At 40.4% G+C, this 19,137-nt stretch overlaps 1 long non-coding RNA gene across 1 annotated transcript in view; it reads left to right on the forward strand.

The window, feature by feature from the left end:
* The first annotated feature begins 577 nt into the window (after positions 1–577).
* The window catches only part of LOC136021001 (uncharacterized), a 53,843-nt gene continuing 35,283 nt past the window's right edge, over positions 578–19,137 (forward strand). Inside the window, exons 1-2 of the long non-coding RNA XR_010615628.1 lie at positions 578–640; positions 1,878–1,952. This is a non-coding gene — a long non-coding RNA (uncharacterized LOC136021001). The remainder of the gene's footprint in view (positions 641–1,877; positions 1,953–19,137) is intronic.

Below are 19,137 nucleotides of genomic sequence, written 5' to 3' on the forward strand. Positions count from 1 at the left end.
GAAAATGAACACTTCAGTAAAATTGGGACCTTTGCAGATGTTGGTGTCCTGGGGTGCCCTGACTGATGTTGTCAAATTCCAGCTGTTACGCAGTTGCTCTGTAACAAACTTGTAACAATAGCAAAGCAGTCGGACTACAAAATAAGTGTATGAGAACTTTAAATATGAGGATTAGGATGGTAAGTCTGTCACACTCCAAAACCTGGAAGTCCCCTGTTCTAAAGAGCTCATTGTTAACTGCGTCATAGATGAGCATGAAAGCTTTTGCTGCAGAGCTCTTGGCTACAGTCTGTCTTTTCTTCCCACAGATACCACGATTTACTGCATGTCCATGTTTTTATGTTGGTCAGGAGGTAAATGATCTGTTTGCTCAGACTTGACACCTGCTGAGCAAAAGCCCCGTTTTTTTATTAAAGTGCTCTTAATATCACATGGTTAAAGTATAATCTGTCATACACACAGAGATGCCAATGCAAAATGGCTACACTGCTCTTAGAGCCCAGTACCATGTGCTGGAGTCATAACCATGTTCCTCTTTTCCCCAGACCAGTCTTCATGGAGTCCCTATTTCCTGCTAAAATCAACACCTTTCAGGATTTGAGTTTAAATGTTTACGAATACTGCACACATTGCCAATGAGGTAAGTTCTGTATCTGTCATCTCCCCACTTATGCTGTTATGATACCCCCTCAGCCATTGCTGAAGTTTTAATCCTAGCAGATCCAAAGAACTTTCAGCATTCCTTTGTGCATCATTGCTTGCAAGGGCAGAGTTCCCTTCATCAAATCTTCTACAGCAAATTTCATAGATTAGTAAAAAGGTGAAAGAGCTCTGGTCTGTTATTTATCCCTGACTGATATTTATTAGCAAAAATCAATTTATGCTGGGACTCCTTTATGGGTCTGTGATTGCAGTAGCTGGGGCAAGGCGTAATTAAAAAGCTGCAATGTGTTCTCTCACCTCAAAATTGGGCTTTAAACTGATGACAAGATAATGAATGGTGAAGTCTAATATCTGTATTAATTTCTCTGGGTGTTCACAAATGTGGCTGTGTGTTGTGTAGGTGGCTGGAAAGTTCAGGATATTTGACAACTAAGACACATTGCTGCTGGCAGAGCCCATCTGTCTGATTAGCCTCAGTTATGTGATGCAAGTGCTTGTTTGCACATCAGCCCAAAGTATTGGTCTTGACTGTTCACATAAATCTCAGCCAGATTTCCTAATGAGCTGTTGCCACATGCACATCTAAAGCTAATTTTGGTCAAAGGACATCTTAAAGCAGTACATAATTTCAAGAGTTGGCAGAGCCCTGTGAGTTAGATATTACTCAAATTTTACATACAGGTTAAGTAAGGCGCAGGATCAAGCTGTCCAAAGTAAGTTGTTAAAGCAGACTTGGCCTTTGAAATAAGGAACGTTGGTTCATTAGCTCACCTCCATTTGCCACTGAAAGCAAGACCTGAAAAACTGCTTTTGAAAGATTTTGAAGTCAGATTATATTACATCAGCAAGCCTAGGTCTGCCCCCTTGTGCTGTTACCCTGACAGACAACAGTTTCTTGGGCTTCTGTTAGCCCTTGACAGCCTCACCATTGCATAGCATCACTGTTAGGGCAGTTTAGGCTCTCATCAGAAATCATAGCAAGGGTGCAGCTGGTTTAGCAGTGGGAAAGGGATGGAAATTGCATTTCCATGTATGTTTCCTGAATTTTGTACAAAATCACTTTGCACAATAGGTAGAAGGCACACTCAGAAACAAGATTGCTCCTGGTTACTTAGGTATGTAATGTGTAACTCAACTCAATGAGCAGACCAGCATCAAAGATGTTCTTCCCAAAGAGTGATTTAACTCCATGCCTCTTTCCTATCTCATTTTAGTCTTTTGGAATCAAGGTTAATGAAAGGTAGAGGAGCCACACAGGTTTCAGTCACCAGGGAGAGACTTAGCCTAAGGTAAGACAAGAACATTTCTTACCAACAGACTAACTTGTAACTAATTGAAAATGCTCTAACCCTTTTGATAGCACCTGAAGCGAGTTAGTACAGGCTATGAATAAAACCAAGTGAGAATTTTCTCACATTTCATTATTTTTCTTACTCTTAATCAGGAAGACAAGCAATGAAACTCAATCCTAAATCCTTTCTCTAGATCTTTGTTTTTAATAAATTAAGTAAAATAATAGTTGAATAATTTTGCTCAAATTCAACTTTTTTCCACAAACAACTCTACATACTGATTTTTTTAATTCAAGCATTTCAACTAGGAGATTCTAAGAAATGCAAGTGTTCTTCAAATTAATGAATCCAATCAAATTGACTTTTTACCATGAGCACTTTTGATTTCCACTACTTAGTATTCTGCAGTGTGGAAGTCCTATGCAGCTTGTGTTGCTGATGTGTATGTTAATAACGCAGCAGTCCTTGCAAGTGGTTGCACAGTCAAAAAGAGCTTTAGAATGCCTACATCTTTCTTGGAAAAGAGGTGAAAGTAGTTTGGCAGGATTACCTGCAACCAGTTGCACATGCAAAAGAAAACAAGTACAGCTTAATGGGCTTCTTTGAAAATCTCTGCCACTGAGATTAGATACTACTGACTCTATGGGACAGCTGCTTTTCTGTCTCCTTGAACAGCCAGGTCACCAAGTCCTTATCCACCAAGATGAAAACATCTCTCTGCTGTATTGCCAACATGACCTTCTCCTAGGTAGAACCTTGGTGTTTCCTGAAGGCCTCTGATCCAGGTCAGGGGCCTGCTTTGCTTTAGCAGTTTCAGAATGCTATTTCATTGGATTGCATGGCTGGAAGCCAGAAAGTTTTTGATTCGGAAACAACCCCTTGGCTGTTACAGGCTTATGTAAGCATATGTCCACTACAGTCAGCTGTCTGTGACCTACAGTACAAAATACTTGATAACTCCTCTTATTATCCCCTCTGTTTAGTAGCCTATTAAAAAAAATCAAGAAAAGTCAATTCTAATGAAAAATGTACTTGTGTAATGGCAAGGACTGCTGGTCTATGTTAATTCAACTGGTCAGGCCATTAATGTCTCTACCCCTCAATTTGATATAGTTCCTTTACTGTGAGACAACATAATTTGTGTGCTCAGAACACTTCAGAATTTAATTAGTGCTGGCACAGAACAGTAGCACCTTGAGTAAAAGGAATATTAAATTGCTTAATTTTTGACATAGAAAATCAATGCATTCTCTGTTCAAACTTGGATTTTGTTTCATTATACTTCTAAATAGATTTACAGGAGAATATGTAAGATGTTAATATAGCTAGCATGTTAAAAACTAAAATACAGCCAGGACCTGGTCACTTACCCAGGTATCAAAGAAAATGCATCATCATTATTATGAGATCATGAAGTTCATGTACTTCTCACTTTTTGGTAGAAGTGTTGCCTAAAGACTGACACAAAATAGTTCACAACCATCCACAGCTGCAGAATATTTCCTCTTTTCTGAGTAGAGTGAGAATTAATTGGATTCCCAGCTGATGAGGTTGAAATGAGGGCTGGGAGATGGAAAGGAGCAATTGTTACCTACCTGTTTGTTTCCACTATATTTGCATTTATAGGAGGCTTAAAATTCTTGCTCTCCAACCTAAGTCCTGAGCATCAGTGAATAACTGAGGAACAGTGCTTTCTGGCAGTCTTGTCCTAACTTCTTAAGGCCCAAACCTAGTCAATACGAACTGAAAGTTTTTAGTGCAAGAGCATTGTTTGCCCATAAGAAAATCCAGGGTGTAATAACACTTTTCTGAGGCTTGTATAGTCTGTTTTCAGAGACGATGTTTAATGGACCCAATTAATCCACAGCCCAAACTTGCCTGCTTGGATACAGCAGGTTGGTTACACCTGCCCAAGTGAGCGATTCAGTCACATTATTCTCTCCCGGAAAATCAAATCCCTTCAGCAGAATGGAGCCCTCCCCTCCTGCTACATGAATCTCAATTATATCCAAATGTAGCCTGAAGCTAATATATCAACAAAGACAACTCTATTAGACAGTTGGCATTGCTTTAAAACTCACCCATTTTACAAGGTCACTGTGTTCCCCCTTCTCTTTCCAGGAGCCACACACAGTTGTTTTACCACCTCATCAACAACCTGCCATTCTTTTGTATTTTCTGAATACTTTTTTCAGTCTGGGCTGGTGTCTCATGTACTTTCACCTGCAGCTGAAGGGCATTCCACTGCTATAGATTTTAATCAAGTCTTGCTGGAGTGCAATTTTCCAATGTTCAGGTATCAAAATGATTCCTGTTCCTGCCCAAAAGTAAGCTTACAACACTGGAGAGAAGTACAAATGAATGCTAGAAATCGGAATATTCAAGGATAACCTTCCGATCTCTAATGACCTCATTTTGCTGTTTTCAAAATATGTGCATATGTTTTCCCTTTGGTTTCTTTTTTGAAGTGCAGCTTATCAAGAGAGCAAAGGGAAATCTGCATCCAGAAAAAAGAGTCTTCCAATAAATATGTTAGTCTGCAGTAAAAATCAGTTAGTGAAATAAAATAATTGATAGCTTTTTGTGAGACCTCACTTGGAGTATTGTGTACAGTTCTGGTGTCCTCAACAAAAGAAGGACATGGAACTGCTGGAGCAAGTCCAGAGGAGGCCATGAGGATGATCAGGGGGATGAAGCACCTCCCGTATGAAGATAGGCTGAGAAAGTTGGGGCTGTTCAGCCTGGAGAAGAGAAGGCTGCGTGGAGACCTCAGAGCAACCTTCCAGTATCTGAAGGGTTCCTATAAGGATGCTGGGGAGGGACTCTTCATTAGGGACTGCAGTGATAGGACAAGGGGTGATGGGTTAAAACTTAAACAGGGGAAGTTTAGATTGGATATAAAGAAGAAATTCTTTCCTGTGAGGGTGATGAGGCACTGGAATGGGTTGCCCAAGGAAGTCGTGAATGCTCCATCCCTGGTGGTGTTCAAGGCCAGGTTGGACAGAGCCTTGGGTGGGATGGTTTAGTGAGAGGTGCCCCTGCCCATGGCAGGGGGGTTGGAACTGGACGATCTTAAGGTCTTTTCTATCCCTAACTATTCTATGATTCTTTCTGAAATCTCCAGAGCTTGTTACACAATTTTTGGAACTTAGAAAGCCTTAATGTACTGCTTCTGCTTGCCTGCTGACAGCCAAATCCCGAGGAAAAAGCCCACATATAGTGTAATCTCCTTGACATGGACCATTAAATACAATGCCAGCTCATCCTCATCATGCCAGTTACTTCATAAGGAGGCACGAAGCATCTGTTAAGACTATCAGACAGCTTTGTGGCAACATGCCTTTTTTACCTTCATATTTGAAACTTGTATCATTTAAGGGGTAGCTCTTTCAAACAGTATGTGAACGTTTGTAAGCGCTGGGACTGAAAGTGGGTGGCATTTGGGATTTTGACATACTCTCAGATTAGTGCAGAAACTTTCTGAGGAAACATTCATCAGCAAATCCTCAGTTGCAGCAGATGTTCACTCTGAAACTTCTTGCACATCAGACAGGGTATTCTAAGAGTCTCTGTTTCAGACAGGCTGTAGAAACCTCCCACAGGAACCAAACCACAATGTTTGTTTGCTCTTGTGTTGCACATGTTTATTGTGCTTACAAAGTATGTGTTTTAAGTGTTGCCCAAGTGACCACAAAGATGGTGATTCTAGCCTGTAAACACCGCCTTGGGCTGTAATGGTGCATCTTAGCTGGAGAGTGATTCCCTTGGGAAAGAAATTTAATCATCACAAATGAAGGCAGAAGTTGAGGCTACCTTAAGGCTCTTCCAATAATCTAAATATTTATATTCCTTGACTTACAGTGCTTAATCCTGCAAGTGTAACAGTCAGTGGAACTGTGATTTATAAGGAATACACTTCTTCCAGTTCAGGGAATAGCCATGTTTCTAGTTCACATCTGTGTAAAAAGATTAATTTCCAGTAACAGACTGTTACTGATGCTTTTGGAAAGTTTTTCTGAGTTTTAATCTAATTGAAAATACAGTATTAAGTACTTTTCATCATTACAGACATTCCTTTAGGGCCTATGGATCTTTGTAGGACAAGAACAGGATTTAGTTTTAAGTAACACACTGAGACATGATGAAAGCAAGAAGCAGGGTCTGAGACCTTAATTAAAACAGAGTTACATTTCAGAGAGTTATTGAAGAAGAAGGAGGTGCTAGGGGCTAGAGAGTAGCTATAAATGTTTTTCAAAGCCCATTTGTACAGTGAAACAGCCAATACAACAACCCTGTTATTCACCTTTGCCATGTTAGTATTTGTGAAATCAAACTTCAAACAGGCTTGGAGCTAGGAGCTCCCTGTCCAAGGGTGATGGGTACATCAAGGAGTAGGGATGAAGGAATGGATGCTAGCGGCTGGAAGCACAGAAGCTCCTCTGAAGTTTGATAATGCTTTTTGACCTTGCTAGAATTCATTTCACTCCACAATCCTCTTGATTTCAGTGCAAGGTCTTGCAGCTTCTCTGTTCAGCCATTGCTGTGAATTCATTTATTGTGGCTCCCTGCTAGAATTCACTTGCACTCAGTGCCTGTGCCAGACTGCACCATGACTTCCTCGAGATGATGAGAAAACAGTCTGGTTCCTTAGCGATGAAGCAAATGCAGAGTTAAACCAAGCCAGTCAGAACTGAAGGAAAGCTCAGGTTGTTCAGGTTTACAAAAAAACCCTGAAGGCTCGGAGTATTTTTTGTTCCTTCTGATCTCTACATATTAGGTGTATTAGGGCATATTTCCTGCAATAAAGATCAAAATTAAATCTTTCCAACCTAATTTATAGTTATCTATATTGTTTAAATCTGTAAGTTGTTCTAAATCCGTCATTGGCGAGTAAATGTTAAGGCAGTTGGTATCTGGGAATCACAACAGCAACATCTTAAGTCCTGTGGACATTTCTCCCAACCATGCTTTCATTCTTCTGGAGGCATCTGTGTCATCAGCTTCTAGGAAACAGTCTAAAACCATCTCAAACAGACCCACCATATGTTGTGGCTACGTCAGCTAGCTGCAGGCTCCTGGTAGAATAGGGTTAGAAATAACTTGTTACCCCATGCCAGTAAGATCCTTGCTATCAGAAGACACCCTAAGATCTTTGAGCCTCTTACGTTTATTCATCTGAATGGCTTTGCCCAAAGCTCAGGATATTCTCCTTAAAACATCAAGCATTGATAAGCCATGCGATTAAGAAGAGAGAGATATTGGTTTCTTTGGGGAATTATCTGCTGAGCTATTGCCAGTTTTCCCTGCAGTTCTCTTGGGAGTGTCTGAATTAAATATGATAAGAATTGATGAACTGTGCAGGAAAACACCTCAAGGCTATCAGGTATTCATTTACAGGAGCAGAGGGAACCGTTGTCCATACTCTAGCTGTGTTTTATCACAAAAATGATGCTTTAGAGACAGCTTTGTGTATGCTATCTTGTTTCAAAGTTGGTTTGGGTTGTTTTTTTCTCATTAGATCATGTTATTTTTTGAAACTACTAAGGATTTATGTTTTGCTGAGTCCTTTGCGGTATTTATTCTACAAATGGGCTACTAGTCCCTAATAGAGGACTAATTTGTATATGAGTGTATGTATATATTGAAAAAAGGAGGCATGTCTAGGAATAAATTTCCTACATAAATCACTGACTCATTTAGATTTTTACATAGCTTCCTCTTGAGGGGGGATGCTGTTGGTTTGGGGGTTTTTTGTGTGTGTGTTGTTTTTTGTTGGTTGGTTTGGGAGGGAGTTCACTTTCTCTTGTTATTTATGAAGACTTTGGGATATATTTTCACACTTTCTGATCCAGAATACCCAGAATCTGGTGGTTAATCAAAGGAAATCTCTTCAGGATAGTAGTTGTCCTCCTAAGCAATATATACAAATATACTTAATGAATAAGAATAGAAGACAGTAAAGCCTCTAAGTTCCTGGCAAGATCAGGAGAACAAGTCACTTAAGGTTTGAAGCTTATTGCTGGCAGCCTCTTTCTTTAGCATAGAGTTAAGTGTACCACCTGGTCAGGTAATAACATGTTTCTGTGAAAGTAAGGTGCTTTTGCATGGTAGCATTCTCATGTATATAGAAACCTGACTGCCACTGAACACTGGTCCCATACTGCGATGGAATAATGTACTGCCACAAGGATGTGGGTCTGAAGTACCTGTGGCAGGTGGTTTTAACTAATATGGCTGCTAGGAAATTTATCTATGCAATTCTCTGAATCTGAGGTCAACCAGAAAAATTATTCTCTTTTTGTTACTAGCTCATCAAACACATTTTACTATAGTAAGTGAAAGTCATGTATCCTGCAAATCTACTGGAATAAGTTGTACAGAGTTTTCTGTGTGTGTGACCATAGTCGTTTCTCAAATAAATGCTTTATGTTTAAAATGCCTGGTAATTCCTGCTGCCTTGGTGAAAGCTATTAATAAAGCATTTACAGGGATGAGTCATTCAGTATACTAAATGTTAGTATACTCTCACTCTGCGCTAATAGAGGCACTGTAGTTATTTAGGCATTTGAATTCAACAATAGTTAAAAATTCTACCCTGAAGTCCTCAGAATAATTTGATTTGGAGTAAATGAATTTCTTTCTAGACTTAGTCAAAGCAATTACATTCAACTAGATGCCGTATTACAGCATGACATTTATCATCATTTAAGTGCTGCACAGTACTGAAGAACTCAAACTTATCTTCATTTCCATTCTGGCAGTTTGGTGGTTGGGCTGACTTTGCATTCCCCAGTCTCTTCATTGTTAGGAAGAAATGTGGAGTTCAAGCAGAATTTGAAGTGATAACCCAAGAGGATGCAAAGAACAGGTAGACCTGGGGTGATATGGGTTTTGTTTATAAATCAAGTTTCTATCACTTACCTGTGTTTTTCACAAGGATGCTCATGACTGTAATAGAACATGAGTTAATGCAACCCCTTTTTTCCTCTTCTTCTCTGCTTGCAACTTTACTGCGAGCTGTGCCTTCCAGTGGGATGTGATTGCAATTTTTTGCTCATGTTAAGCCTGATTTGAATTATTAAAGTGGGCATTGCCTGTGCACGCTTCTATTGCTGTACAAAACTGTATTAAGACAGTTGCTCAGATTTTGCAAATGCTTGGCTGTGCATCCCCTTACATCCAGGGTGGTCAGTTTTGACTTCTGGTGTTTGCAGGCTGAGCTAATGACCCAGGTAAGAGGTTGCATTCAAAGATGCAATAATCTAGCTGGTCTACTAAGGTCACTTATAAGGAGTTATTTGCTGTGAAGATTACATGAAGGTTCAAGTGAGGATCTCCCTAAAACTAATGGGCATGTGTACTTTTGTAATCTCATTTCTGTGGTGTTTACAGGCATTGTATCAAAGGAACTTTTCAAAGGCACTATGGGGAACAATGCCTCACTTCACAGATGTGTTTTTGTGCATATTTGTGACCCTTCTCCAGAATACAGCTTCATAATGTTTTAAAACTTGAAACAAGTGAGAATGCATGTGGGATGTGGTGTTCTTTTGAAACAAAACAAAGTATTTGAATCTCAGTTTGAAACAGGAGGGTGTCTGTTGTGGAACATCCAAACCTTCTGTTCTCTCTACTGTAGTTGCACTAAACTTCAATTAAAGAAATAATGGGTATGCTGTCATCATACCATTAAAACAAGGGAAAACTATTCAATATTTCTTCTCATTTTAGCTGATGAAAGCTAATGGTGATTTATGCCTTTTCCTCCTTACAATAAGTATAATAGAGATTTATTATAACTTGGGTTTAATTTCCAAGTCTAATTGCAGAACGTGGTTGCTCAGAATTACTAGCTGTTGCATTTTTAGGTCAAACTGCTGGGTTTTCTTCCCCATTAATCTAATAAGGAGAAAGAAAAAGCATTTTGTGGCACAACTAATACTTGTTTGTTAACATGCTGTTAGAATAAAGCTTTCAATTTTTCCTCAGTAGATAATGCAGAATGAGGCAGAAGCAAATTCAGCTTCCAAGTAAAGCAGATTAACCAAATTCTTCTAGACAATTTGAATTGTCTAATGAACGTCTCCACAGACCATCCAAGATTGTAGTTATTTTGCAGTAAATGCAGGCACTGAAATCTGTGTTTTGTAGTTCCACAATGAATTTTATGGTTGTAGTCAGACTGCATTGGAATATCTTACCAGGAAGATCAATTAAAAAAGTTGCTACACGGTAACTTCCTGTTGTATTTCACCCACTTTGGAGCCAAACAGTCCCTTACATTAATTTCTCCTCTTAGTACCAACCTTCAGACACAAACTTGGAGGAAATGAACATCTCTCTGTGATTTTCCAGGCTACCTCTTTCATTACAGTCTTCCTATTAAGCTTCTTTAAAATTCTGTTCTCTTCATCTCCATACACCTTGGAAATGTATTAGCTTTTTCAGTAGTACTCCTGTTGCATTGATGTCAAAGGGTAGAAAAGCTTCATTTAGTTTGCCCTTTACGTTCATTTTCTCATGTGAGCTAAGTAAAAAATGGTAAGACTCTTTCATTAGTTACTTTTAAAGAAAGGCTTTTTAAGGGATTAACATGCAAAACAACATATGCTTTAATGTGTATTCTTATGCTAACAGAGAAGATAGTTATTTGTTATTTTAACCCCTTTTTCCTCTTTAAGATTACTGCTGCAGCATAAGAGCTCAAGTATAGGACTGTATAGTGAACAGGGAGAGCTTCCTAACACACAGAAGTTGTAGCCCACATGGCAGTGGAGATTCAGTGAGTGAAGATGTCCTCCATCCCAGATCTTTGACAGGGATGGAAGGAAAAGACGCATTGTGGCTGCATGTGAAATATTTGGAAAAGTGGCATAAACACTCATGGACAGTGCTTCTACTTCCTTCACAAGCAGGATGAAGCCTGAGACCTGGTGAAGCTAAGAGTTAAGAATTCACCCTAATATTTAGAGGTGCTGACTGCTCTCAAGTCTAATTTCTTTTGGAGCATCAGGGTAGGATCTAGTTTAAGGATGATTAGAAATTCCAGTGATTTTAGAACAGCAGAGAATGTACTCTGAACTATTGAAAATGCTTTCTCAAACCGGTGTTCTTAAATATGTGAATAAGACTCTTCTAGTTTCTAATTGAGAGGTGAAACACTGAAAGATTAAACAGGAGACTTAAAATAGGGAGCAACTGGTACCTGTTGTCCTGCAGAAGGTTGCAGATCTCATGGTATCAGAGTGCTTTGATTTGGTTCAATAACTGTCTAAGCACGCACATCTTTTTGCTCACTCCAGATGCAGCGTGGGTCCTCTGGCCAAGGAGGGTGGGATGGCTTCTATCTCTTGGCCATCAAATTCCCTTCAGTGGAAGGTTTTCTGCATCCAGCAGTTTTCTGCTGGCATCTGGACATGGAGCTGATGCCAGGCTGCAGTGTATGTAGCCCAGTAAGTAAAATTCAACGCTCACAGTGATGTGAAGAAGATTAAGTCTGGCAGAACTCCAGTTGCATATTGTAAATAGTCTGTCTGTCATAGTGGTTTCCTGGCTGGCTGGATCTGGTTTTTCCCTGGTAGGTTCTGTGGCTGTAGATTTGCATTACTGTTTCTTGTTAAAGACAACGCCCTGAGGGTGTTAAGGTCTTGTTTGACTGCAGAGCTAAAATATAAAGCTCCAGATTCCCCTCTCCATTGTACCTAATTAAAGAATCTCATTAACCCTCTCTGTATGGATTGTGAGAGGATGTCTCCTTGCTGCAGGCTGCTAATAGGTTTTCTGGTAGAAGAGCACTTACCTGACCCCTGGTATTAGGTGCTGTGTTTAAATGCAGTCTGCCAGCTCCTGGCAGTGACATCTCCTTTTATTGTCCATTCTTTCTGAGAAACTTCTCTGAACTAAACCTAGTTCTTTAGGGTTGATTTTTCTCTCTTTTCCATCTCTTTCTGGAGCATTTCCAGTTCAAAAGCTGGTCAGTTCCCTCAGCTGACTACACAAAGAGAAGTGGGGAAAAATGTTCAGTACAATGCTTGTCATGTGTTTTCCTGCATGTCATCTCTGCCCCATTGGAATTTTTTTAAGGGTGTGTGTAAAAGGATGGTCTGTACTACACCAGTGACCCTTTGATGTTTAGAAAGTTACCCGCTGGTTAGCTTGACAGAAAAGCAATGATCTGATAGCTTCATACATTCAACTCTGCTATCTGGTGGGGGGGGTGCTGCTGAATGAAATCTGGACAGTCCTAAGATAAAGGATGTGCTGCTGAGCATGGTGCAGGAACATAGCCTGGCTTCTGCAGGGAGCCAGCTCCAACTCAGCAGGGTTGATTGTTTCCCACTCAGCACTGGGTGTCTTCTCCTGGGGTTCCCAGTGCTGAGGCACAAGGGAGGGAGCAGGGCCAGGCACTCTCTGCTCAGCAGTGAAACAGAATGGTCTGTGCCGAAAATCCTTACCAGAGCAGCATGTGCTGGGAGCAGGTGCAGAAGCGGTGGCTGCATGTGGATTCCCCTTTGGTCTGGCATGGTGGAAGCCAACAGCCCAGCTGGGCTCACTCTTACTGCGTAGGAAGAGTAGCGAGTAGCTGTACGGCTTTGCTGCAGGAACCAGAGCTGGTCACCAGGCACATGGGAGGTGCTTCATTGGGTGCTGCATGGCCAAGACTGCTGGGTCTCCTGATACAAGGAATATTTGGATGTGGAAAAGAAGGTGTAGTAATAGGGTGGTGGTCAGGTGGACTTCTAAGTAGGCAGATGAGGATGGGCAGATTACCAGAAAGAAAGAGGAACCACAAACACCCCCCATAGTCTAAATGTCTGGTCTGCACTGGAATCAGAGCATAGAAACTTCAAAGGATACCCCTGAATTTATTTGCTTAACAGACACATCTGTGGCTGAATTTTTACCCTAAGCTGCCATGAGGATTTGTGTATTAAGGAGGTACTGTTTGCCTGGCCTTTCCCTTAGCAGATGGAGAGCTGATTCTATTGAAGTTGGCTTTAAATAATGAAACGGAAAGCAACGCAGGGGGAAGAATCAAAGTTGCCCACGTTTAGCACAAAATCAAGAAGCTGAGCAAACTGAAGTAGTGAAAGGGCAGGAGGAGAGATTATCTAATTTCCTGTTCTCCACTCAAGAAGAGGAGCTGAAATATTTACAAATGGGCTGTTTGAACTAGCCAGTGTTATTGAAACCTGCAGAGAAGATTCAGGTTTTTGGAATGTTATAGAAATGCATGTATTCCACTAGGCAGAGAAGACTGAACAAAACAGCAGGCAGGAGTGGCTGCCAGTTGGTAGCAAATCTGGAGCACTTGCTGATTCATATTCATATAACAAAACATGAGGCACGGTTGTCTGCTACAGACCACTGTAACACTTGTGTTAGTGTTTGAAGAAGTGCCCTGCAGTCAGTATTTTTAGTTCAAATCCCTGCCCACACTGGCTTTCTTATTCTCTCTTCCCTGGGTCCTCATACTTACCAGCCCTTTCATCCTTCACACTAATGGCTGTAGGTAATTGTTGGGATGATTCATGTGCATAACACCTCAAGGAGAATAAGCTATGAATTGGAAGGACTGTTTTCCAATCAATGGTGATAAGCAAGAATCAATCATGTACCATAACCTGCAGATATCACCTAAAAGGATGTATACTGACCATTGGTCATGGCCTGAACAATATGCTGGCTTATTAATTTTCATGAGGTTTTCCCAAAGACACGTTAACTTGGACAGCACAAGGTCACTGAGCAGAGAGCTGGGCAGGCTCCGCAATGTCTTTTGCACAAATATAAAACAATTCTTTTAGGCCCTGCTCATCCTTCTCTATTGCTAATCCCCACAAAACTCTGAGTGGTCAAATTTACTCCTTCCAGTGGCTTTGCATTTGTCGTTCCTAGCAACTTGCAGAATTAGTTTCTCAAAACAATGTTTACATCCTTTTGCATAACTGCATATGCCAACAATGATACTGGAGAAACAATAGCACATGAATTACACAATTAACAAAGGGACTTGGGAATATAAAAATACCTGAGGGACCCTTTCATTGAATTGAATAAGGGAGGAAAATGTCACCTTCGCTATCAGAGTCAAGTGCTAAGCGATTATATTTAAGTGAAATATCAAGACTGATATTCAAATAAAACTGTTCCCCCGTGGCCTTTAAATCTATGGCCTTTAAATCATTTTCTTGCATCCATTGAGCTATTCTGAGACACATAACCTGTGCAAAGTCCTCTTCAACTATCAAGAAATATCAGTGTATTTTTCCTAGTAATCCTGCCTATTTACCATGGAAAGGTTTGGCATGGCAGGGGGGATAGCAGGGTAGCTGTATGACTTCTGGATCAGAGCTGGCTTGCAGGAGAATGGTCTCTTCGAGGAGGAGATTGTATCTGTTTGTACCTGCCCATGTCTTCCATAGTAGAATAAGGTAAAGCTAGAATCTGGCTTATTTAATAGCTTTTGTATAGTTAGATTTTATTTTATTACAGGAAATACTGTATATTGGGAAAAAATAGCAATAAAGAATATACATCTTTAACAGGAAAATCTTCAAATCCAGACCGTTGTCAGCCTCTGTAAGCTGGTAGACACAAAAGAAAGTTACTAGATCAGCTTTTACTCTAACCAAACAAAACCCATCTTGTCTTTAAAGCACCCATATGCATTTATAAACTGGTCTGATGGGTTGTGTATATAATTTTGCTGGCTAGCAGAATATATAACTTATACTTGCATGGTAGTACAACTGAACTTAAAAATATCCTTAAAGATGAGACTGGCTTTGCAAGAACACAGGGACACTCAGGCTCACTTGAGGAGTGTATTAAACCTAAAGCATCCTAATGATCTAATTTACAAATATTTCAAACCTGACGTATCGATGCACTCAAGGTTAATTGCTGCTCTTACTCAATTAGTGGGAACTCGATGCTCTTTATTATATAAAAGTAAGCCATTAGCACTTCCTGCATTTTTATAGCTGAGGTTCAATAATGACAAAACTTTAATCTCAAACCTTAATTGGTTTTTATCTGAATACTGGTTTCCTCACAAAACCCCAAATCTCACTATGTTGTCCGTGTATATTTGTTCTGTGATTCCAAAATGATATTCTTAAGTAGGCTTTGTGTAAGTTTTCTTGGTGTCCTGCTTCAGTTCTCTTTTTGTAAGCTTTTGTATTCCTACAAATTCATGCTCTCTGCTTAGCTGGCTCTTTAAAGGTAATTTTTGTCTGGTAGATCAGATATGAAACTTCTTAAAGATGCTTTTCTATCATCTGTCAGCCTCTACCCTTTTCCAGAATTGAGGTGCTTCACAGAATATATTATTATTATTATTATTATTACTATTACTATCATTATTTTGTGTTGACCAGATCAAAGGTAGTGGTTTAGATATATTGGAACACTGCATTGTAAGTTTAAGGTTTGAAATGACCTTCCAATGGGAAAGTATTCTATATTGAGGATGAGAAGGAAGTCAAAACTGACATAAACCATTTTGATTTAGCTGAAACAATTTTGTGGAAGCTTCTCTCTTCAGAAAAAGTTCAAAATTGTTCTCATGCCTTTCTTTGGAGCAGGCTTCAAGAACAAGCTTGGAAATTGGAGATTTCCCTGGTAATAAAACTTCCATTTCTTTCCCAGATTTAGTCAAACCCAGTAAGTTGGTTGGTTTCAACCTTTGTCTGCAGGTCATAGTGGAGTGTATGGATTCCTTCTGAAGGATCTGTGTGAGGCAACCCATAAAAACTGGGCCATTAGTGGCAGACTGAAATTCATCCTACCAGTGCCTGTTCCTCAGCTGCAAAACCCTCAGAGGTTTGCAAATTGAAAACACAGTAGTTTTCAACCTCCCAAGGCAACAACTCTTGATGATATATCCCTATATGCATTAGTAGATGCTGGAACAAATAATTAGTAAGGAAACAGTGGTTGCTGTTGAAAGTTTTCAATGCTGGACACTTTTTACTGCCAGTGGCTGCTTTTTTGTCATTGTTTCTATAGTGTTAAGAGGATTTGTGTCATTTCAAATCATGCTGTGATAGCTGATAATGTTTTGTTTAAGTAGGTTAACTTGTCTAAATAATGAAATACTCGGGGATCCTTTGACCCAAGCTCAATTGAACACAGATGGGCTGTCTGTGATGAAAGAAGGAATCAATAGGATATTCCAGCCTCAGTAAGTCAGCGAGTCAGATTTCATCTTCCTTATGCTGTACCTTTCTGATTTCTGTCACGTCTGAAATGTTATGTTCAGTTCATATCCTAAAGAAAAGAAGCATATTTTCCCAGTCTGCCTTCTTAGCAAAGGTCATCCAGTCATGCTGTCTCAATGCCCTCCAAGTGTTAATGGGTTAGAGACATTACTAAAATAGCTGTCCCTTTACATATTACTTCCCTACACATTATATATTCATCATGATTTGAATTTGCTTTTAGGGGATAGGAAGGAAAGTACAGAATTGTCAAATCCGAATTCATTATAATTCTGAGAGGTTATTTCTCTTTAAGCCATCTTCATACAATAGAACAGTTGTGAGGGGCTGGGGTCTGGCCAGGAGAGCTCACCTGGCAGCATTTTCTCTCACAATAAGTATTTAGAGCAACTCTTCCTCTGTTGGGAATGGCCTTGGGAACTTACTGCACAGGGAGCGAGTGCCCAGCCTAGCGGCATTCCTGCTGCATGGGTCTCCCTTCTATTCTGCCATGCAAACTAGGTGCAAACTGTGCTGTGCTAAAGAAAAGGCAGAGCTCTGATCTTCTGCCCAGCTAACAGAATGGGTTGCAGGCTCTGAACAGCAAATTCTCCATCACTGTGTTTTTCCATGCTCCACTGAGAATCTGTAGACACTTCTCTCTTTCTCATAGTTAACTAGCAGCCCTGATTCTCTTCAGGCAGCTTTAGGAATAAAGTGTTTAGTTCTGTAGCTTCAGATCAACTCTTGTTAGCTTTTGTTCTGGGCAGTCTCCTTGATTTTATTGTTCTGTTTAAAAAGAGCACCTCTAACTCTGCCTGCAGTGAATGTGCTAATAGCTTCCGATTCTCACTTGTATCTGAGCAACTTACCCTCCAGTCTGCCTGCACTCCCCTTGAAACAAAAGAGAAAAGCTCCACAAAGGTTTGATTCCCTTTCACTCCCGCAACTGGAAGCATATTTTTAGCGGCTTTGTAGGGTCAAAGACAAGTGATGTAAACTGAAACTGATTGGAAGTAAGTAGAATCCTGGTCAGGACTAGAAGCAGACTTAAGAATCAAGTAAATAAACCTTCCTGAACCCGGTGAAGCTCCCAAACTGGAGAGATGGAAAACCTGCATCTTCACCTTTGCCTTTTCTATGTTTCTGTGCAGGTCATGCTAAGAAAAGAAATATAATCATTGGAACAGTGAATATCCATCCAAAGCATTTTATTTCACCTGGGTTTCTCAAAGCGTCTCTCGGGCCAGAGCCACGACTCGGCAGCAAGCTCCGTGGCATGATTTCTGGGCCTGTTTCACCAGTGTTTGGACTAGACAAATGGTGTGTTTAACAGAAGTATCTCCAGAACTCAATGCATTATTTGCATTCCTAATCCACAGTAATCAACAAATGCAATCCAGCAGCACTGCTTCTGATGGTTTATACCAACCATCTGTATGGAGCACAGGACAACATCTATATTCTCCGCAGTGCTTGCTTTCATGCAGTGATTTGCCCCTGAGAAGCCATTTATAACTGGTAAGGTGGATACTGAAAGGAGTTCAGTCACCGCTTGGGTAAACTCAGGCTAACTACCAGTGCAAAATGAGCTTAAAATGCAAGCAATTTTAAAATTGCTCTGAGGGCTTTTATGTATCACCAAGGGAGCGCTGGGCTTGTTCCTAACTCAGTGCATACATCTAAGGCCGTGTGGTCATTGCAGGGGATCCCAGAGGAAGGCTGCACTCTGAGGCACACCAACGTGCCGGTGCCATGTGTGCTGGCTGTGCCTGGTGGCTCTCCATTTAGCCCCTCAGAGTATTTGTATTCCTATGTGTAACTTGTCTGTCCCAGTATTTTTCTGAAGTAATTTCAAATGCGTTTCAGTCTCTGCAATACAGATTGCAAGCAAATTCTTTCATGTCTGTTGTATGGAGGCTTGCTATTATCCTGTAACATTTTATTTATATATTACATATTTCTAAAGGGCTGTCAAAGGACTGTCAATTATTTATTCATATCAGGTGGAGCAGATGTAGAGGAACTGCCATATCCGAAGTTTCAAAACTTTGAAGGAAAGAAATAATTCAAATTTTAATAACCTTACCTTTTACTCATGTGGGTTTTTTCCCATTTCCAAGCTTTTTTTGCTCGGGTTGATTACCATACACATTGCTGTAGGTGATTTTGTTTGAAGGTAGTTGAGTGAAAAATAAAGATTAATCTTGACTGAATTTTTAATCATGTTTGCAAATGAATTGCAAATATAAATACCAGCTGGTTTGGAAATGCATTTATTTAGAACATATGGAACCAAAACTGAGCCACTTGGTAACTTTTTACCAGCTTAGCGAGCTCCCTAGGACTTGTTCCGTGAAATTATTCATTTGGTAAATGATGGGACTGTCTTTGAGTAACCAGCATTGGGGAAACTATATGTAATGGTAAAAGATGGTGTACCAGGAAAAGAACAGGAGATAGGAGAGTGGGCGACACTGCAGAGAGACTGAGGAGGCTGCCTCCAAGCCTCTGTTCTTTCGCTGGCTTTCCATGGTAGCAGACTCCTTATTCCTATGCTGTAGCTTCTTTTCATGTAAAATGGAGAGAAGGGGCACTGATAAATGTCATGTGATGCTTGGATAATGTCCTGATGGAGGACCCAAAGCTGAATGTAAAAATGCATTTGAAAGGACTGAGTGAAGTAGCACACAGACAGCTGGGCTGATGCATGCAGCATGAAGATCTGCTTTGTGGCAGTCCTTCAAATCCCTCGCTATAAACTGACATGCCCAGTGTTCCTGAAGGTCCAGGGGGACAGATTTGTCTCCTTCCTGTCAGCCATCCTAGGAGCAGCTGCCAGCTGTCTCCTTCCCTCTCTCACAGCACTGTTTTTAACGCTATTCTTCGGGTACATGAAGTGCTATTGATTTCACCTCAACCATTGCTGCCTGCCAAGTTTCACTTCTGTTAATCCTTTTTATGTAAAAATGCCCCAA

Source organism: Lathamus discolor, chromosome 12 (assembly GCF_037157495.1).
Source record: "Lathamus discolor isolate bLatDis1 chromosome 12, bLatDis1.hap1, whole genome shotgun sequence".
In the NCBI taxonomy this organism is placed as follows: Eukaryota; Metazoa; Chordata; class Aves; order Psittaciformes; family Psittacidae; genus Lathamus; species Lathamus discolor.